This window comes from Apium graveolens, unplaced genomic scaffold (assembly GCF_009905375.1).
Source record: "Apium graveolens cultivar Ventura unplaced genomic scaffold, ASM990537v1 ctg7274, whole genome shotgun sequence".
In the NCBI taxonomy this organism is placed as follows: domain Eukaryota; kingdom Viridiplantae; phylum Streptophyta; class Magnoliopsida; order Apiales; family Apiaceae; genus Apium; species Apium graveolens.
The window spans coordinates 70,878-94,004 of NW_027420189.1; the positions used below are offsets into that span (position 1 = coordinate 70,878).

General features: G+C 37.1%; 1 non-coding gene across 1 annotated transcript; it reads left to right on the forward strand.

Annotated features, from left to right (window-relative positions):
• The first annotated feature begins 2,963 nt into the window (after positions 1 to 2,963).
• Positions 2,964 to 3,070, forward strand: LOC141703981 (small nucleolar RNA R71). The gene has a single exon (XR_012567774.1). It is a non-coding gene; the product is annotated as a small nucleolar RNA R71 (small nucleolar RNA).
• The last annotated feature ends 20,057 nt before the right edge of the window (positions 3,071 to 23,127 follow it).

The following is a 23,127-nucleotide window of genomic DNA, read 5'->3' on the forward strand; positions in this document are numbered from 1 at the left end:
TCATAATAATTAAACCGTTAGTCTGATTTGAGCGAAACGAAGACCCCTAGACTCTGAAAAATGAAACGAATCTAATAAAAATAATTTTAAGTCATAATTTCTTCCAAAATAGAGTTGTCTTGTGTTAGTTAATTGTTTATAGACCCTAATAGGGGTATAATCGAGTCAAATAAATCCCGAAAAATTGTAATAAAATCAGATAGGGTTAGTTAATACAGGTATAAGTCTAGTATCGATTCTAAAAATATTTATAAGTCAAAAAATTAATTATGTGCCTTATGTACTATGTGCTTTACGTGATTATGTGAACCATACGTGCTATGTAATTATATGTGTATATATGCGAGTCAGATAGAAACACATGGGTAGATTGATAGGGTTGCGTAGTATCAATTCGAGATACGTGTATGTAGTAAGTTATCTAAACAACTATCTTTCTATGATTGGTTCAGTGTCAGCAAGGCCGATCAAGCTAGAGATAGAAGGCGGTGAGTTGAACCAGGTTAAGTACGCGCAAGACAAGTTTTTCCCCTATTCTAAATTCAAGATAGTGAATTATATCCCATTTTCCTATATCAGTTACCTTTGATAATTCTTGTTCATATACACTGTTACACAATTATTGAATCTTGTTTCTATTTCATTTCGATTCTTGATTTTTCCCAATTTATTGAATCCTTTATTCATATTCCTATACTTTTACCCTTGTTACATATACTCAGATATATCCTGATGTTGGGATACATCAAAAGCATTCCGATTGTTCCGGATGCTCAGCTTGGGACTGGATGGTTACGATACGGGCTGGGTTTTACCCAGACCTTTAATTAATAGGCCATAGTTGCCTGAGTACTCCTTATGTTGGTTGGGTCTATGCAGTTGGGTATAGATCTGCACTGTATCCTGACTGCTCAGCAGGTTATAGTACATATGTTGGTTCTTGTTTCTTGTCTTGTTCATTTAGCACTCGCCAGTGTTGGCAAATTATGATCCTATACAGATACAGATGGTTGTTCAAACCAGCAGCTTATTGGTTCACTTATTCTTCTCTCTTTATACTATATATATATATATATATTGTTACAGGCTTGTTGAGCAATTTTGGCTCATCCCCTTTTATTGTTATTCCTATTGTTTTACAGTTAAGGTAGAGAATGAAACCCATCAGGACCCGCGTAGTCAAGAAGCGAGTCAAGCAGTGGGACTCTCTTATACCAAGAGTGTTCCTTCCTATTCCCGAAGAGAGCTTTGAGTTACCAGATCAGGTGTAATAGGATAAGTAGTAATGTTGGGTTGAATAAAAGTTTTGTGTGGTTTGAATAAAAGTTGTGTGGTGAGGATGTAGATAGAATAAAGTTTTGTAACAAAGAGAGTTCTTGAGACAGATTGTTTTTATTTGGGTTTGTAATAAAGTTAGTATGTTGTTCTTGTTTTCAACTCTTAACCTTAAAAGATCCTGAGTAGTAGTAGTTCGGGGTAATTATTATATTTATATTCCGCTTGTGCAGGTTTAGTTTGTAGTTGTTATTAATAATACCCCAAATCTATACCCCGGATTTGGAGGGTGTTATAGTTTTGGCTCAGGCAAACCAAGTTTCTTGAAGACAGATAAGGGAATCAGATTGATGCTAGCTCTCAAGTCACATAAAAACTTGTCGAAGGACAGATTTCCAATGGTACAAGGTATCGTGAAGCTTCCTGGATCTTTAAGTTTAGGAGGTAGTTTCTGTTGCAGCACAACACTGCACACTTTCATTAGAGCAATGGTTTCCAACTCCTCAAGTTTTAGCTTCCGAGATAGAATACCCTTCATGAACTTCGCATAGCTCGGCATCTGTTCTAGAGCTTCCGCAAGAGGTATATTGATATGCAGCTTATTGAAAACCTCCAAAAACTTGGCAAATTACTTGTCGAACTTATGCTTTTGAAGCCTTTTAAGAAATGAAGGAGGTGGCGAGACCTGTTTATCCCCTGTATTACCCTCAGGAGGATTGCTTTCAATAGCTTTCTTCTTCGGTTCCACCTCGGCATCCTTCTGCATAACTTTTTCAACTACAATCTCATTTTCTGAAATTGGAAAAGGTGCAGATGCACCTGCATTCTGAACAGAATCTTCAGACTCTTTATCTTGCTGAATTTGGGGGCTTGCGACCTTTACAGACCTCAAGGTGATGGCATTCACCTGTTATTTAACTTCCTTCTTGCCTGGATTAGCTTCTGTATCACTAGGAAGCGTTTCTGGTGGTCGATTCAATAAGGCGTTAATAATTTGCTCTATTTGGTTCTCCAGAGTCTTGATAGACGCATTCTGGCTTTTTCATATAAGAGCCTGGTTTATGCACATAAGCCTCAACTCCTCCAATTCAGATTTTTCATTCGAAGATTGATCTACACCTTCATGAGTTTGTTGTTGAAGTTGAAGTTATTGTCTTGGTGCAAATTATTGTTGAAAACCAGGATGGTTAAATTGCTTATTTCCAAACTGCTGGAACGGCTGTTGCATCGTATTCTGATTGTTGCTCCAGCTGAAATTATGGTGATTCCAGTTGTCAGGATGATAAGTGTCTAGAACTGGTTGCTGCGATCTCTGAAAGTTGCTTACAAACTGAGCTGATTCACTAGATATAGCGCTATGCTCCGTCGCATGCGCACCAGCACACAACTCACAAATACTGGCTATCTGATTAACTCCATAGTTGGCCAAATAATCGATTTTCATAGACAACGCCTTTAGTTGAGCAGTGATAGCCGTAACTGTATCCACTTCAAGAACTCCTGCTACCTTACCCTGTGGCAATCTCTGGGTTGGATTCTGATATTCATTAGCAACCATCAGTTCAATTAGATTATAAGCTTCCTCAAAGCTCTTTGCCCATAATGCTCCACCTGATGCTACATCGAGCATGGGTCTAGACTGTGCTCCCAAACCATTATAAAAATAATTAATGATCATTTAATCAGATATGCCATGATGAGGACACTTCCTAAGCATCTCCTTGTAGTGCTCCCAAGCTTCACATAGAGTTTCTCCCGATTGATGCACAAATTGAGTAAGAGCATTTCTGAGTGCATGTATTCGCCGTAGGGAAGAATTTAGTAAGAAACTTATGAGCAAGATCCTCCTCCCAAGTAGTGATAGAACCAACTGGTAGAGAGTGTAACCAACTATTAGCCTTTTCCCTCAGAGAGAATGGAAACAGTCTCAGTTTCACAACATCTTTAGAAACATTATTGAACTTGAAGGTGTCACAGATACCGATAAAATCCCCAATATGCATATTGGGATCTTCCGTTGGAGAATCCCCAAACTGGACTGAATTCTGTACCATCTGAATCGTGCTAGCCTTGATTTCAAAAATATTAGCCGCGATGGCTGGTCTGACAATGTTAGACTGAATGTCATTGATCTTCGGTTGAGAATAATCCATCAAAGCTTTCGGATTGGCTAGTGGTTCTCCCATTGTAATGATAACTAGAGTACCTGAAACACATGACAAAAGTAAACCTTGTAAGTAAGAGAGTCTGAGTCAGTGAACTTTGATGACCACTGATGTCAAGCACATAAACTAAAAATTAACACCGAGTCCCCGGCAACGGCGCCAAAAACTTGTTAGGGCGACACGCGCTAAAATTACACGCAAGTATACGCGTTCACGAGTAATCTAGAATACTTTCTAGTTCGTTCCCACAGAGACTCTTTTTAGTTAACTTAAGATTATGCACATATGCAACAATGGTATGGCTATCGCTCAATGTTAAGACAATAACAAGTTGAGATGTTTATAATTAAGATTAAACTAACATTCAATTAACTAAGAATAAAAGTGATTGAATTAACTATATGAGGCAAACATGGTATTCTAACTTCATTAAATACTTCATTCAAAGTCATTGTTCTCAACCTTAGCATGAAATGGTGATGGCAACTAATCAGATAAAACGAAACTAGTAAACAGCAACTTTTGTTGTACGAATACCCTACTACCAGACATCCACAAAAGAGATAGAAGCTGAATAGACACCAATTATGTTGAGACCCTATATATCTGTAGAATTTGACAACATAAAGGTTTAATAAACAAGTTATCTATCGTGATTACATAGGGCAAGTACGATGGTTAAAATTACCTACGAATCATGCATAATAAATACATTAATCTATGCTAGCATGGCAAGTTCTAAACCTCTATATTCACTGCCGCTTCAATAGAGATTAACACCTATCTTATATGTTAGCTACGCACATAAGACGAATAAGCACAACCAATACTAGGATATCAATCAATCACCACATACTTAGGTATCAAAATAATTAACTATAGAAATCCATAAGTAAATCCGTTAGAACCCCATGATAACGATTAGTTCATAACCGAACTCATCGTCACCATGGGTTCCAATGAAAGCATGATAATAAACAATATAAGAGTACTAGGGTTCAAAGACAAATCAAAAACAAGCATCCGAAGTACAACTATAATGAAGAATACAAAAATATTCTTCTCCGCAACCGTCTTGTGCTCTCTAGGTCTTCTTTTTGCTCTCCCTCGGCTCCTTGTTGTTAAAAACGTCTCTTTATCAATATATATAAGCCCCTAGTGGACCTTGACTCTTAAAATCATCAAATTCCACTCAAAACAGAATTTCTGGGGCAAAAAGAGCGGGGCGGACGCGCTCAAATAAGCGCGGGCGCGCTGATTTTTTGGCAGAAAGTCGGCGCGGGCGCGCTGGTTTTGGGGGCGGCGGCGCAAGGTTTCTGGATTTTTCTGCTGATTCTTCTTTTGGCCGTATCTTGAATTCTGCTCGTCAGAATTAGGTGATTCAACTGCCCACGCGAAGCTAACGAGATTCTATTCAACTTGAGAATGGCATAGGCTTCCAATTCTTAGATCTTTTCAGCATATTATCTTGAAAAACTCCTTTCTTCATTTAACTAATACTTGAAATGTAATAACATAAAAACATATAAAAAATACCAACAATTTGAGTCCAAAACACCAACTTAAGCCTGTAATGAAGCGTTCCAAGTAGATATAAGATCCACTTATCATAGACTAGTAGCAAATAAATTCCTCTTAGCCTAAGGAGGGTAGTACATGTAACTACAAACCTTAAAACTAGCTGACAGATAAAAAAAATCGAAATATTTTTCCCGCATAACATAGTAGCCATGGGATGTAATTTTTACAGTAGAGTGCATTATTAATAAAATTAAAGAAAAAAATTATCCAACTGCATGCTTAATAGGACGCGTCCTAAGATTCTTAGGGCGCGCCTATATATAATTATTTCAGTATCCCGATGAAAATTTACAATTTAGGGCGCGCCCTAATGGGAGAAGCGCCATGATAAAAATCAACTTTAAATAATTCTTTATTCTGCAACCAGAGTTATAGGTAAACAAGTTGATTCTGGCACAAGGAATATCAAAAGGCATGTTTTGGCAAAAGGCGCGCCCTATTATTCGCTTGAACAATTTTACACACCAAATCATTGGTACTTATTTTCGATATCCTTATAAAAATTGTTGTACACAGTGCCCCCTTGATTGTGGAAGCGCCCTGGCATGAGTTAACTTACAAAATTCTTTGTTCTGCAAAAATACTAACAAATAGAAAAGTTAACTCTTGTATATGAAATATCAACAGGACATAACAATATAATATTTTAAATTAAAGACAAACAAAAGCTTTAGGGAGCGACATATCTATGGAAACGCTCTAACAAAATTGACTTATATAATTTTAAAGATCCAAGTGATTAGTAAAAGATTCATAATTGCTCCAAAGGGCGCACCCTGATAGTAGAGGCGCCCAACCTATTTGTTAAATTAGAAATTTTATGCTAAGAAGGAATATGTCCATTAAAACTACTATGGAAATAAACAAGAGATACAAGTTTTGAAGAAGATCAATTGTCATGGCAAGCATATAAAAAGTACGCAAAGTAGCAAAACATTTAGTCTTATAAGCTGTACAGCATCAAAAGAGGGCTGTCACCTCAAGTATTAAGGCAATTAACCGATAAGATTAAAGAAAAGCAATCTCAGGGCATGTCTTGAGTATCTCCACTAGGAGGAATTACTTGAAGGGGAATATAAGGGTCGACATCAGGCGCGTCCTTGTTTTGAATATCATCATTTATGGGCGTACCCTCATCTTCCTCCTCCAAGCGAAGTTCAATTCTCCTCTCTTTGATTTCATCAGCATACTATTTCTTGAACTCGAGAATCTCAACAACAGTTTCTTCCCCAAACTTTTCAAAGGAGTACCTATGAATCCAACTCGGTATTGGTGAAAACCACGAGCAAACACCTCTTCAGTAATCTCTCTTTTTTCATCAAGCCAACCACTTTTCTGCCGCTCTTCAAGATACTCGGCCTTTAGCTTCATTTTAGCAAGCTCATTATGGAGATTGTCAACTGTCTCATTGGCAATTTTGAGTTGGGAACCTTTATTTTCCAACTCATCCTTGAGAAATAAGATTTGAGAGTCTTTTGCCTTGAGATCTTTGGAGTGAAGAAGATCTTTATCCTTGAGGTTGTTTTGGAGAATGTTATTGTCTCCCTGAAGCCTTTTCATATGCGCCTTCTCCTCCAATAACTTGTCCACAACTTGGGTGGAATAGATATCAATTAGAAAGAAGCTTTGATTGAAGCCTTGGTTGACTCTTCCAAGTCCATAGCTTTCCAATTGCTGACTTCCTCATCTGTGACATAGACAGATCCCAGAGGGCCAAGGTAATTGAGTTCCAAGGATCTAGTGTCAGAAGGCGCGCTATATATCCTAGCCTTTTTTGGCACTCCCTATCCTTAGTTAGATATACCACTTTCCTTTTTAGCACAGGGGTTGGTTGGGGGACAGGAACTGGAATGGGAGTAGATTATTGAGTTTTTTGTGCATCCTTCTTTTGCACCGCATTTTGGGCTTATCACCAGGGTGCGCCCCAAATAATTTGGAAATTCTTGGAGGATCCATATATGCGAAAATAACAAGCAAAATTAGTTAATATGATTAATAAATGAGCGCACCTTGTTTATAGGGTCGGCCCTTCTGAAATGAACAGTAGGTATGTGAGAGTGTAGACAATTAAGATGCAACATTATATGATGATAAAACAAGAACACAGTGTTTATGAAGAGTAATGAAGTAAAAAAGAACAGGTAAGGTGCAATGAAAAGATACAGTATATGTTAGTTAGTTAACGTGGCTACGAACTAAGAGGGTGTTAGATATATTTGATAATGTCATGGCTAATATGATTTATGTTTAGTTTTCAGATCTTACTTAACATGACAAATCAGTACTTAACTGGGAATCAGTACTTATACTGGAAGCCAGGACTTAAGGATATCAGTACTTATATTATCAGGAGATAATTATCAGAAGTTGGATATCAGAACTTAAGTGCTGAAGGACAATCAGATAAGGATAGTAGCTGATTAAAGGAAAGAAGATCGAGATAAACATAAGAAGAGATATGCATGAAGAAGGAGTTCCGTGAAGAATGGAATACTTGGAAGAAAAGATATCTGATTGATATATTTTAGAAAGCAGAATTATATTCCATATCAATTAGCGATTATCTTGTAACTGTGTAATATATAAACACAGACATAGGGTTTACACTATAAGTGTTATCATATTCGAGAAGATTATTCATTGTAACCCTAGCGGCTCTCGTGATATTTGTTCATCACTGAGAGGTAACCGTTCCATACTGTAACAGAGTTTATTGTTTCAATAAAGTTTGTTTTCTGTTACTTAAGATATTAAAGTTCGATTTAATTGTATTTTACACTGTATTCACCCCCTCTACAGTGTGTGTGACCCAACAAGTGGTATCAGAGCCTATCTGTTAACACATATACAGTTAAAGATCCAAACACAATCATGTCTGACACAGAAACTCCAACTAAGCCTACCAAAACTGAAGAACCTCCAAAGACACAAATCCAAAGTCGGTATGAAACCATCAGAGTTCCCATACTGAGACCATCTGAATATGCCATATGGAAGGTGAGGATGACCATGTTTCTGGAAGCTACAGATCCAGAATATCTTGATAGAATCAAGGAAGGGCCTCACAAACCAACCAAGCTCGCTGTTGCAGTTGCAGGTGAGGCAGAAAAGACTGTACCAAAGGAAAAGAGTGATTATACTGCTGAAGATATCACATCAATTGCTAAGGATGCTAAGATACGACACTTACTGCATAGTGCCATTGATAATGTAATGTCAAACAGGGTAATTAACTGCAAGACTGCTAAGGAGATATGGGATGCTCTGGAAACAAGGTGTCAGGGAACTGATATAATTAAGAAGAACAGGAAGACAATACTCACTCAAGATTATGAACACTTTGACTCAAAGGCTAATGAATCATTGACTGATTTATATGATAGATTTGTCAAACTCTTGAATGATCTGTCACTGGTTAATAAGGAGTATGATCTTGAAGATTCAAACCTTAAATTCCTGTTTGCTCTTCCTGAATGTTGGGATTTGAAGGCAACAACAATAAGAGACAATTACAATCTTGATGAAACAACTCTTGATGAAATTTATGGAATGCTCAAGACTCATGAACTTGAGATGGAACAAAGAAGCAAGAGGAAAGGAGGAAAGTCAAGGACAGTTGCTCTTAAGGCTGAAGAAGAATCCCCCAAGGCAGCTACCTCAAGGAAAGACAAGGGTAAAGCTCTGTTCACAAAGTCTGAAACTGAGTCATCAAGTTCTGAAAGTGATGATGACTCAGATTCTGAAAGCTTGCCTGAGACTGATGCTGATGAGGAGATGATGAAGCTGTGTGCTCTTATGGTGAAAGGGATCACAAAGATTGCATACAGGAAGTTCAGGAAGGGAAAAAAGTTTTCCAGGAAAGGCATAAGTTCTGATAAGAAGAATTTCAGAAGATCTGAAGGTAGAGGAGGAAAGTCTGATAGAGGAGATTATACCAATGTCAAATGCTATAACTGTGGTTAGAAAAGCCACATATCTCCTGATTGCAAAAAGGTAAAGAGTGACAAAGGCAAGGCTCTTGTCACAAAGCAGAAAAGCTGGACAGACACCTCAGACTCTGAAAGTGAGGAGAACTATGCGTTGATGGAAATGTTGATAAAGACAGTGCTGAGAGCAGTTCTGAAGCTGCTGAAACAAAGGTACCTTAGACTACTTATGCTTTTCATACTGATGATATTAATGAGTTGAGAAGATATCTTAAAACCATGTTTGTTAGTTATAGAGATCAAACTTTAACATGTGAAAGATTAACTTCTGAAAATCTTGCTTTTAAGAAAAGAAATGATTTCTTAGAAAAAGAGTTAGTTATGTTCCATCAAACTCAGAAGGATAGAGATGATGCTTTTTATGTTAGGGATGAAGTGCTAAAAATGAATGAATCTCTAAAAACTGAGTTAGAAAAGGAAAGAGAGATAATCAGGACTTGGACTAACTCTGGCAGAACAACTCAAAATTTGCTAAGTAGTGAAAATTGGAAAGAGGGCTTAGGTTATGAAGAGGATAAGAATGATAAAGGAACTGTAGAAATTAAGCCTGTTGTTAAGCAAAAGCCAAAGTTAAAACCTGTTAAGCTTGTAACTGTAAAGTTTGATAATGATAAATCAGAAGTTAGAGAGGGATTAACTTCTGACAAACTAAAACAGGAAAAGACAGCTGAAGTAAACATAGGCTTAATGACTAAGAAGCAGCTTAAGCATAAGCTGAAAGATGTTAAGAATGTAAACAAGGTAAAATCACCTAGGAAAAATAGGAATGGAAAGGAAGGTGTGAATAAAAGCAATGATTATAAACTTGTTCCTGATGCTCCTAGGAAAACATGTCATAACTGTGGAAGTTCTAACCATCTGGCTTCTTTTTGCAGGAAGAATAAGAACATTAACTCCTTACCTTCAAAATCAGGAGTTAAGAGTCAGTCTGTTAGATATAAAACACAGAATCCTTGTTTTCATTATGGTAGTTTATGGCATTCCATTTATACTTGTAAGGAATATCATAGCTTGTACTATGATTATTATCAATTAAAACCTTCTTTGAAGAAAGTTTCCATTGTTTCTTCTAGTGTAAATTCTGATTCAAAGTCTGATAGTGTAAGTTCTGATAAGAAAAATGTTAACATAAACTTTGATGCTAAATCCGCTGCAAATGTTAACAAACTTGATAAGGCCAGAGGATCCAAGCAAGTCTGGGTCCTTAAAACTAATCATTAGTGGTCTTTGTGATTGCAGGGCAACAGGAAAAATATTCTAGTTCTGGACAGTGGATGTTCAGGACATATGACTGGAAATAAAGCCCTGCTATCAGACTTTGTGGAGAAAGCTGGCCCAAGTGTTTCTTATGGAGATGGCAACATTGGAAAAACATTGGGATATGGCAATATCAATCTTGGGAATGTCATCATTAAAGAAGTAGCTCTGGTCTCAGGACTTAAACACAATCTGCTGAGTATAAGTCAAATCTGTGACAGAGGTTATCATGTTGATTTCTTTGAAGAACACTGTGAAGTTGTGAGTAAATCAAAAGGCAAAGTTGTTCTAAAAGGATACAGGCGTGGTAACATTTATGAAGCTAAGCTTTCAACAAGTACTGATGGTTCTACAATCTATCTGATGAGTAGAGCATCAATTGAAGAAAGATGGAATTGGCACAAGAAACTCTCTCATTTAAATTTCAACAATATAAATGAGCTGGTCAAGAAAGATCTTGTGAGAGGACTGCCAAATTCAGTATTTGCTCCTGATGGCCTTTGTGATTCTTGTCAAAAGGCCAAACAAAGAAAATCTTCATTCAAGAGCAAGACTGAATCATCAATTCTTGAGCCTTATCATCTACTACATGTTGATCTATTTGGTCCAGTAAATGTCATGTCTATTACAAAGAAGAAATATGCATTGGTCATAGTGGATGAGTTCACTAGATACACATGGGTGTATTTCTTGCACACAAAAAGTGAAACTGCATGTATCTTGATTGATCATGTCAAACATCTGGATAAATTGGTCAAAGATTCTGTGAAAACAATAAGGAGTGATAATGGCACTGAGTTCAAGAATTTGATAATGGAAGAGTTCTGCAAAAACCATGGAATTAAGCAGGAATTTTCTGCTCCTGGAACTCCACAACAAAATGGAGTTGTTGAAAGGAAGAATAGAACTCTCATTGAAGCTGCACGTACAATGCTTGAAGAAGCAAAGCTTCCAACCTATTTCTGGGCTGAAGCTGTGCAGACTGCTTGTTTTTTACTCAAAATGCAACACTCATTAACAAGCAAGGAAAAACACCATTTGAGATGGTGAAGAAAAAGAAGCCAAATATGAAGTACTTTCATGTATTTGGATACAAGTGTTTTGTTCTCAAGACTCATCCTGAACAGCTATCCAAGTTTGATCTAAAAGCTAATGAAGGAATTTTTGTTGGATATCCACTTTCCACAAAAGCCTTCAGAGTCTATAATTTGAGAACAAAAGTGGTCATGGAATCTATCAATGTCTCTTTTGATGACAAGAAGATTACTGGTCTTGAAGATTTTATTGATCATGATCAGCTGAGATTTGAAAATGAAGACTCAAATTCTGATACTGAAAATACTGACAGTCTAAGTCCTGATACTATAAACTCTGATGGATTAAACTCTGATGTTATTGAAACTATGGTGACTACGCCAAAGGAAGATGCACCTATGCAGGGGGAACATACTCAAGATCATACCACATCTCAAGAAACATCAGAACATACATCTGGCCCTTCAAGTTCTGATTCATCAAGTCCTGATAAGCCAAGTTCTGATAGTGCTGAAAATCTAAATTCCGAAGAATCCAACTCAGAGAACATAGTTTCAGGGGGAACATCAGAAAATGAAAATGAAGACAGCATGGATCATAGGGGAGCATCCAGTTCTAGAGAAAACCTTCCATCTGCAAGGAAGTGGACAAAATCACATACACCTGATTTGATAATTGGAAATCCTGATGCAGGTGTCAGAACTAGAACAGGTACTTCAAACGAATGTCTTTACAATTCTTTTCTCTCTCAGACTGAGCCAAAGAAAGTGGAAGAAGCTCTTCAAGATGCTGATTGGGTGCAAGCAATGCAGGAAGAGTTAAATGAATTTGAAAGAAACAAAGTCTGGACCCTAGTGCCAAGACCAAAGAATAGATCTGTTGTTGGTACAAAGTGGGTATTCAGAAACAAAACTGACAGTGATGGCATAATTACAAGGAATAAGGCAAGGCTGGTTGCAAAAGGATATTCTCAATAGGAGGGAATTTATTATGATGAAACATTTGCACCAGTTGCTAGGTTAAAAGCCATAAGGATATTTTTGGCTTATGCTGCTCACAAAAAGTTTACTGTCTTTCAAATGGATGTGAAAAGTGCTTTTCTCAATGGAGAATTAGAGGAGGAAGTATATGTTGAACAACCTCCAGGCTTTGTAGATTCCAAACATCCAGATTATGTATACAGGCTTGATAAAGCACTTTATGGACTTAAGCAAGCTCCTAGAGCATGGTATGAGACTTTAGCTCAGTTTCTTCTGGAAAGTGGATTCAACAGAGGAACAATAGACAAAACACTGTTCTACCTCAACCATGGAAATGACTTACTTCTGGTCCAGATTTATGTTGATGATATCATTTTTGGGTCTACAAATGACAGACTTTGCAAGAAGTTTGCCAAACTGATGCAGTCAAGGTATCCGATGAGTATGATGGGGGAACTTAGCTATTTTCTGGGCCTTCAAGTCAAGCAGAATGAAGAAGGAACTTTTATTTGTCAAACTAAGTACACCAGAAACTTGCTGAAGAAATTTGGAATGCAAGATTGTTCAAGTGCATCCACTCCCATGGCCAGTACAACAAAACTGGATAAGGATACTGGTAAATCAGTAGATGTTACTGATTACAGAGGTATGATTGGCTCTCTACTCTATCTAACTGCTAGTAGACCTGATATTATGTATGCTACCTGTCTTTGTGCAAGATTTCAAGCAGATCCAAGAGAACCTCACTTAACAGCTGTGAAAAGAATTTTCAAGTATCTTAAAGGAACATCTGATTTGGGATTGTGGTATCCTAGAGAATCAGATTTTAAACTAATAGGTTACTCAGATGCAGATTTTGCAGGTTGCAAAATTGACAGGAAAAGCACAAGTGGAAGCTGCCAATTTCTTGGAGGCAGATTGGTTTCTTGGTTCAGCAAGAAACAAAAGTCAATTTCCACATCAACTGCAGAAGTAGAGTATATTGCTGCAGGAAGCTGTTGTGCACAGATTCTTTGGATGAAAAATCAGTTACTGGATTATGGGTTAACATATTTCAAAATCCCTATTTACTATGATAATCAAAGTGTTATTGCTATGACAGGTAATCCAGTTCAACACTCTATGACAAAGCACATCAGCATTAGGTATCACTTCATCAGGGAACATTTGGATGAAGGTACAGTGGAATTGCACTTTGTTCCAACATATCAACAACTAGCAGATATCTTCACAAAACCATTGTGTGAAGCCACTTTTACAAGATTGGTAAATGAACTTGGAATGGTTTCAGGTTCTTTCTCTAAATCTGCTTAGTTTTGTTCTGTTATATCAGACTTTATGATCAGTATTTACATAATTTAATCTCTTTGTGCATTCTGTGCTTAATTGACAAATGTGTTTAAGTACTGACTGTTGTTTGATATATGTTTCTAAACTCTGATAAGTGATATGTCTGTTTAAGTAACTATTCAATCCTATGAGGATAACTGTGCTATATGCTGACCTAGTAGTCTTCAATAAACAAAGGATCCCATATAAGAAGTAATTATTTCTGTGGAAATCTATTGACACAAGCAAATTCTGATAATTGAGCTTAATTGAGTTTACTTTGTCTATTTTATTACTAAGTCACAAATTAGAATAATGCTACTCATCTGTTAAGTTCTGATACTAGTAAATCTGCTGAATGCACTAAGTGCTGATAAACCTCACTTATCAAAAGAAAAAGCAAAAGGATCAAAGAATAAAATCAGGTACTCCTTTGAGATCTAGAGTAAAAATGTGAAAGGGACGACCTAAGTGCATTACTGGTATTAAGTAATATGCATCAGAAAAGCAACTAAAATATTTTCTTGGTGACTTTTCACACTCTATGATTACTGGAGAAATACTCTGATAATAGCATAAATTATGATAAGCAGTCGTGACTCACTTACACTGAGAAGCCACTGTGAAATGAACTTTAAAAAGATGCATAAAATTAGCACAAAATAGTTGAGATGGACTCAAGCATGAACTCATTCATCAGTAGGTTTCAGGATAATGACAGCTCTTTAGCAAAGTTTTAGTTATGCCTTATTTCTAAGATGTACTGAAGTGAATCAGACTTTACTCTTTGTCTGATATTTAGCTTAATGCACACACTAATCACTCCATATGAATGATGAAAATTACTGTGATGATCTATGTTGTTTTAGATGAACAGTCATTGTGTTTCATTGCACAAATTCTGAGGACAAGTTCTGATTACATATTCTGATGATTAAGTTCTGAAGAATATAAATCTGAATTTGTGTGAGGACTTCCTAAGATAGGCATTCCTTTTTCGAGTTAAGAAATTATGTTCTGATGACTGTTAAGTTCTGATATAAGTCTAAGTTCTGATATTACAGTCTAATTCTTTACTTGACTTATCTGTGGATAAAATTTAATAATAAACTCGGTTCAAACTAAAATATGTAAAGTGGAAGATTAATAGTCACTATGGTTAGGGTTAGTGATATTCGTACTTGAACAGTCAACTTTTACTTGATTCTTGTGCGCATTAAACCATGTTTTCTCTTTCCAATGAATGTTTTTCTTTTTCCAAGTCTGGGGAGACGAGGTAGAATTAATTCTACCTGTCAACATTAAATTTCTTTGCGTCTCCTGGCATTCTCCTGCCTATATAAGCAACCACTTCACATCAGCCTTCCCATCAAATATTTTCTCACAAACTTACCTTCATACTTTTTCTATCAAAAACACCATGGTCAGATACAACATGTTTTTGAACTACGAAACCTTCAATATGGAGCTAAGCTGTGCCGATTGGCGGCAGAAATGGCACGTCACTGCCATTCCTGATGAGATATGGGACTCTGTCCCACAGGAGGTACTCACCCACCTCCTGTTCTTCTATATGGATTACCATCGCCATCTGGAGCGATTGGAGGAGGAAAGGTTGGAAGCTCTCCGCTAGCAAGAGCGAATCATTCGACTCGCCATTCTGTTTGTCGAGAGTAGGAAGAAGAAATGATTTATTTTCTTCTTCCTGTTTTTCTTCATCATCAGCCTTGCCCTGCTTCTTGAGCTAGGACTAAGGCTGTTGATGTTAGGTTTAGCAGCTTAGGGAAATCTTGTATAAATTCTGATGTACTTTCAATTTCATGAATGTATTCTCTTGATATATTAATGAAATTTGTTTTTGTTTCAAGATTTTGTCTCTGAGATATTTTGTAATGCATTTATAAATCCTGATAAATATTCATATTCTGATGACCATATAAATTCTAAGTTCTGATTTTACTTTATCAATACTTACTCATCTAATTTATTTTGGTCATTTTCACTTGATTTATTTTCAGAATATTAATGTTGCAGTGAAAAAATAATTAAATAAGTGGGAACGGTTTCAATTTTGAATTAAAACTGTTTCACCTTAATTAATGGAATATCTGGGTAAGTGGAACGGTTTTTCCTTGAAAAACTGCAAGTGGGTAAGTAATGATTACTGTTTTCTCGAGCCCAGTAACTATCCGTTATTACTGCATGTCTGACAGGTGTCCAACGGTTACATTTTTTTTTACAAAAAAAAAGGAGTATAAGTGAGACAGAGAGAAGATTTTTTAATCTTTTATTTCCTTTCATACTTTTTCTCTACTTGCTTTTACTCTCTTTCTTCTTATCACGTTGGTTTTTCATACAGACATTTTCTCAAACGCCTAACAGGCACTCTTAAATCTCAATTTTTCACATGGCACCTAAGGATTTAATCATTGATGGAGCTAAGTTTATTCCAAATAACTATGCTGCAATTCTTGATCATGCTGAAGCTCCATCTGAATTGCATTTTGTGCAAGATTTTCTTGCACATAGTGAGATTGGGTATGCATTGACCCAGCCTTCAGTCTTTTCGAGCCAACAAGTTCTGACATTTTGGCGGACTGGGCACTTTGATAATGGTGGTATACATGGCACTCCCAATATTGTTTTCGAAGTGGGTGATTCTTCATATGCAGTCACTCCTGGTACAATACGCAAGGCTCTACATCTCCCAGAAGGATGTACCTTTTCAATTCCAGAGGAATCAGCTCTTCAGGATTTAATGGCCCATTTGGGGTATGAACAGAGTTTGGCAAAGCTTGGGCAGTTGAAACGGGCTCATATCAGAAGAGAATGGAGCTTCTTCTTCGACTGCATCACTAAAGCTTTTGGGAACAAGTGTTCGAATTTTGATGCTATCCCAATTCTGAGTCAGCACATCGGGTATGCTATTATAAACCAAACTCATTTTGATTTTGCAACTGCTATAATTGGTTTTATTGGGGATAGGATGACAGAGGATAGGAATGTTGTTTACTTTGCTAGATTCTGTCAACTTATATATACTTTTTGTACTGATGAACCTCAATTAGTCAGTTCCTCAACTCCACCTTTTAAGGTTGCAAAACATTACTTTAATGACCTGATAAATGCTGACACTAAGAAATCAGTGGTTAGACCTTTACAGATTCCTCAATCTATAAAACAGATCTTAGTAAATACTGATCCTGTTACTTATAGATCTGTTTATTCTGATGTTCAACCAACAACAACCTCCCAAACACCACAACAACCATCAACACCTACCACTCATTCTACTCAACCAACCCTCAGGCAATATATCAAATCCTATCTCTCCACTTCACAGACAGTTCAACCCTCAACCTCAGTACCTACTGTGAAGCCTTCATCTTCCAAGCCAAAGAGGACAAAGACTGTTCCTCAAACACCTCAAAAGAGAAGGAGGATTGCCTTGAGAGATGAATCTGATACTGAGGACCAGGTTCCTTCTTCAGAACCTGTTATTGATGAAGCTGAGAAAGAGACTTCTCAGAAGGATTCTGGAATTGGGGGATCTAGGCTTCTCAAGAGGCTTAGAAGAATAACAGTTCATGAAACTCCCAAGGAATCCAAATCTACAAAGAGATACAAGAAACAGAGGGCAAATAGGCCAGTTTCAGATGATGAAGAGGACGCAGTTAAGGAAGGGGATCAGGAATCTCTGATCTCACAAGAAAAGGAATTTGCTAAAGTCACTTATTCTCCATCAACTCAATCTCAGGAAGCTGTTTCTGAAAAGGCCAACACACCATCTGTATCTCCTGTTGATCTAGGCACAAGTGCTGATATTGATGTTCAAAACTTGGTTGTGCCTGAAGTAATTTTCCTAGAAGCTCCAACAACAAATAATCTATCAACAACACTTGTTACTGATGCTGTTCAAACTCCAGAGTTATCTACTACACCTTCTCTGCATCTAAATGCTGATGATCAGAATATAGGTGAGCATCAGGATATGGCTGTTGATCAGACCTTTGAACCAGATCAGCAATTAGAGGATGCTGAAGCCTCTATTGCTACTCACACTGTTGTCTTATCCAAAGATACTGATTCTGTAAGTTCTGATGCTGCAAATGCTGGAGATACTGGTGATGCTGCTCCAAATGCAGATGCTGATGCAACAGGTCCTTCAGGACATGCTCCTCAACAAACTATTCTTAAGTCTGAACTTGTTAAGAAGTTTGTTACCAGAGAAGCACCAGTGCCTTGGAGTGAAACTCCTGCAGGACGGGAGTGGACTAAGGAGTGGAACTCAGTTTCCTGTGTTCCAACTGAAAAGCATCTTGCTGAGCACTTGACTAAAGCTAATGAAATGTTAAATTCTGATGATTTCAAAACCCAGCTTAGAGTCACTGCATTGAGTACTAAACATCTACAAGGTCTTCATTCAACTACTCATGCAGAGCTACACAAGATTCAGGAAGAATTTATCAAACAGGAACAAATTCAAAAGATTGATAAGAAAAAGTTCTTCCAACCTACCTTTGACAGGATTTCTTATATTGAGAAGACTCAAGAGAAACAACAAGCTCAGATTAATGATATTCTGACAAATCAAGCTTCTCAGCAATCTCAACTTACTGAAATCCAAGCCTCAGTGGAATTGCTTGTCTCTCTTCTACTTCCTGCTGATGCCAAAAAGGGGGAGAAAGTAATTAAGTCCAAATGCAAGACTGACAAGACACTGAAAGGGAAGGATAATGAAAAGGATGATCAAGGACGCTCTGGAATGGGTAGAGGTCATAGTCAAGGTAGAGGTTTCACATCAAGAAAAGCTGAAATCACAAGTCACATGACAAGTTCTGATACTGGGAAAATAATAAGTTCTGCTACTGGTAAAAGGATAAGTTATGATGAACTTTTAGATCTTGATGAGGAAATGTCAAGACAGTTATTTCTTCGGGAAAATCCAGGAATGGACTTGGAGAGTTTAATGGAGGAAAAAGCCAAACTTAAATCAGAGAAAGTCACATCTAAATCTGAAGCTTCTGGTAAAAAGCCACTTCCAAAACTCAAAGACATTGTGATAAAAGAAAGGACAAATGCTGAAGCAACATTGGCTAAATCACAATCGCAGATAGATCCAAGATCCAAGGGTAAAGAAAAGGTTGGTGAACCTATCAAGGTTTATGTGCCTCCTGAGGATGAAGAAATTACTGATGAAAAGGATGATCTTGCTCTGACTTCAAGAAAAGTTCTTAAAACAACCTCTGACATGGCTCAAGTTGTTCAGAGTCAAGATAAAGTAAGTTCTGATATTTCAAAGAAGCAAGTAACCTCTGACACAGCTCAAGTTGACTTGATATCAGAAGTTAGACCAAAGACACTCCTACCAGGATTCACTAAAGCAAAACAGATTCAACCTTTGAAGACTACTGCAAGTGGTTTTGAAGCAAGAGTAGTTACTGGAAAGGAAGCAAGAGATAAAACTGGATTGGGAAGTGCTGATGAAAGAAGAATACAGAACACTACCAATGATCCAACTTCCTTGAGTGAACCAGGTATTGGAGCAACTCCTGAGAGATTGAATCAACTAGAATCTGTACAAATGGTTTACCATACCTACTTGAAAGAACACATCTTGTTGTACTTCATGACAGATGGTAGGGTTTATCATATAAGGCAAAATGCCATTCCATTGAAGTATTTTGAAGAACTGGAGCATGTACTATTCTTACTTCCAGTGGATGACAGATTGACAGGAACTGCTGCAAACTATTTGAAGGATCAGATTCAGAGACAGAAAAGGCTTTATTCTGTTAAGTCTGACAGCACATATGTTCCAAAGTACAGAGATCACAAGGATGATATAGTTGAAATGAAGCCCAACACTGCTAAAATTATAACTACCTTTCTCGGTTACAGGGCTGTGGAATTCAATCTTGAGTCTGATAAAGCTTATTTGATCAGACTGGATCAGGATATAAGAAAAGCAAAGATTAATGATCTCAGGGCTGCAATCTTTCAAATTGGTGAAGATACTGCAGAGCTTAAAGATGCTAAAAGGAGGATGATTGATGAACTTAGATATGCTGAGAGATGTTTGTTGAAGAACTATCTCAGAACAACTCCTGACATTAGAGAGATCAGAAGATGAAGCCAAGTCGAAGATCTACAACTGCTTAAATTCTGATATTTGTACAGACTGAAGTTGTTATCAGAAGTTAAATATTGGTAAAGCTTTAAGGACTGTAAGTTGTAGCTATCTAGTCTAATTCTCATGCATTTGTACTTAATGTTTTTGACATCATCAAATATCTGTTAAACTTGTATATTATGCTAATTTACAAGTTGGGGGAGATTGTTAGATATATTTGATAATGTCATGGCTAATATGATTTATGTTTAGTTTTCAGATCTTACTTAACAGGACAAATCAGTACTTAACTGGGAATCAGTACTTATACTGGAAGTCAGGACTTAAGGATATCAGTACTTATATTATCAGGAGATAATTATCAGAAGTTGGATATCAGAATTTAAGTGCTGAAGGACAATCAGATAAGGATAGTAGCTGATTAAAGGAAAGAAGATCGAGATAAACATAAGAAGAGATATGCATGAAGAAGGAGTTCCGTGAAGAATGGAATACTTGGAAGAAAAGATATCTGATTGATATATTTTAGGAAGCAGAATTATATTCCATATCAATTAGCGATTATCTTGTAACTGTGTAATATATAAACACAGACATAGGGTTTACACTATAAGTGTTATCATATTCGAGAAGATTATTCATTGTAACCCTAGCAGCTCTCGTGATATTTGTTTATCACTGAGAGGTAACAGTTCCATACTGTAATAGAGTTTATTGTTTCAATAAAGTTTGTTTTCTGTTACTTAAGATATTAAAGTTCGATTTGATTGTATTTTACACTGTATTCACCCCCTCTACAGTGTGTGTGACCCAACAGAGGGGGCGCCCATATATGATAAGGCCGCCATGTAAAGTTTTCAAACCTATGAAGGATGTGTCATGAAAAGTGTTATCTTCTATCTCTTCAGCTCCCTCCTCTACCTCATCATCGTTATCAACATCAATTACACGATTAATTGGGCTGCCCTTCCAAAATTTTATATATTTACATTTGGTCCCAACTAAGTCGGAAATAATCCCGACTCGCATTAAGCTGGACCTCATTATAAGCATTTTCAAGTTCCATATCTCTACTGCAATCTTAAGTAAAGCCTCTTCACGAGCTTTGGGCGTGCCCTATAGCTCTCGTAGAGAAGGTTTATCTGTTTCAAGAGATAAAATGTGAGGAAAGAAAATAACGATGGTAATTAATAAAAAGTTAGGGCGCACCCTTACTTTGTTCAGTATTGAACTGAATTCTGATTCCGGGCACATCATAGATAGAAAAAATTCTCTTTCTAGCCTTTTTCATAGCTGACCTTTCCAGATGAAAATCATTTTCTGTTGTGTTGCTTGTCAACCACCAAGTAGTAATAGTCGTGATCAGATTTTCAAAGGCTAAAGAAATGGCTTACCTCGTCCATGGTTAGCTGAGGAAAATTCAAACTCATGTAGATAATATATAAAGCTAAAACTAATTTATAGTTGTTTGGTGAGAGTTGAAGGGGTGTCAGGTCATACATCTCAATTACATCCGTAAGGTAGGGATGTAAGGGTGCACCCATACCCAGAGAGACTAGCTTCGGGCTAGTAACCATCCTGGGAATCCTGAAGTTTCTCTCGTAATTAAAAAGATGAGGACACATCATGCTCAACGGGCGTGCCCACATGCCCTCCTTGTCATAAAACTCCTCAACCACTCAAGCTGCTCATCTGAACAACTGGATGAAAGTTCAACGCAGAATAGTTTCCATTGCTCCTTTCTGAAGCGTTTCTTCACAGCTTCTACACATTTTTCATAATTGCTCCAATCAAAACCAACCTCACTGTAAGAGACCTCCCAATGAACTAAAGGGTTGGGTGAAGGTTTAGGTGGTTAGAGAATTGAAATGTGTCTTCATCGAAAAAATTCATCTTATCACGCGGAGGTGGATATTTATCTTCAGGCGCGCCCTGAAAAGATTGAGCAGACAAACCTGGAGAGACAGATTTAAAAGTCACCTTGGATGGCCCAGCTCCCACTTTCACACCTATCTCGACACCTCTATATCTATCAGAATTTAGGTCTTCGAGCCAGTTATCTAAATCTGTGTTCTCTGGTGCTCGTGATCTCTCCTTAGAAATTAACTTCTTTTTTTCCTTTCTTTGAGCCAAAGGGATATCATCTAGAGATGAGTCACTTGAGAATTCTGCCATGAATTTTCCGTCTTTCAAATCTTAAATAAGGCCTGCCTCTTGCTCTAAGAATTCGGGGCTTCTATGAGCGTCTGGAAGATCTGGCTTGAAAGGAGTGGTAGGGGGAGAATACATCCCTAGTTTGGTGCAGAAATATTTGAATGGATGGAAATGAGAAGGAGATGACGCACCCTCGTCTTCCAACTGTCAAAACAAAAGGAAAATCTTATTGAGGGCGCGTCTAAAAGAAGAAATAAGAAAAAAAAATGACAAGGAAAAGTCTATGAAAATGAAAAAGCGCGCCTTAATATATGATGACGTGCCATGCTTAATGTATGGATCCTTTAAAGTATTATAATTAGCACGCAAACAATATGAAAAGACTCAAGGCACGTCCTAATTACTATGGTGGTCACTTATATTTTCACTATGATAAACTTAATATATATCTCCTGGAATTCCTTTAAGGCGCGCCCTAAATCTGAATTGGGCACAAACAATGTTGTGCAAGACATGCCTGTACATAACAAGAGTACGTCATATTCACATCCCTAAGAGTAAGTAGTATGATAATCTTCCTTGAGTCTATAAAAATGTTTAATAGATTAGACTGGGGGATTTTACTTAGAGAAATAATATAGCACTCGACGGATAAGAATTATAGTCCCGACGGATAACTCATTATAGTCCCGACGGATGATTAACTTATTATCCATCGAGTGAGTAGCTTATGTAATAATAAGTTTGTAGCACAGTGATGTATACACCTTTGTATAGAATCTGTAGTAGCATATAAGTCATGTTGACTTTAACTAGATATGCAGAATAGGTTGATTAATTGTACATAAGTAATGTCTTGTAATTCTGTATAAGTGAAATGAAGTCAAGTGCCAAAATAGCTACCGACGGATGATTAACAAAGCCTTCGACGGATGATCAAATGACTATCAACGGATGTTTAACATAGCAGTCGACGGATGATCAATTAAGTCATCGACGGATGATCTGAAAGTCGACGGATGATCATATCAAGAATTCAAACATCAGTTGAACAGTGAAAGCTGACACACAGCCGTCGAGTTGTATACAAACACATTGTGGAAGCCCATTAACTGGGTAATAGAGGACGAAAAGCAGCAAAGATTAAGACTGTTAGATTTTATATTTGTTTAGTCTTTTTGACTTTATAATCTTGGTATTATATAAACCAAGAGAGTAGCAAATAGAAAAAC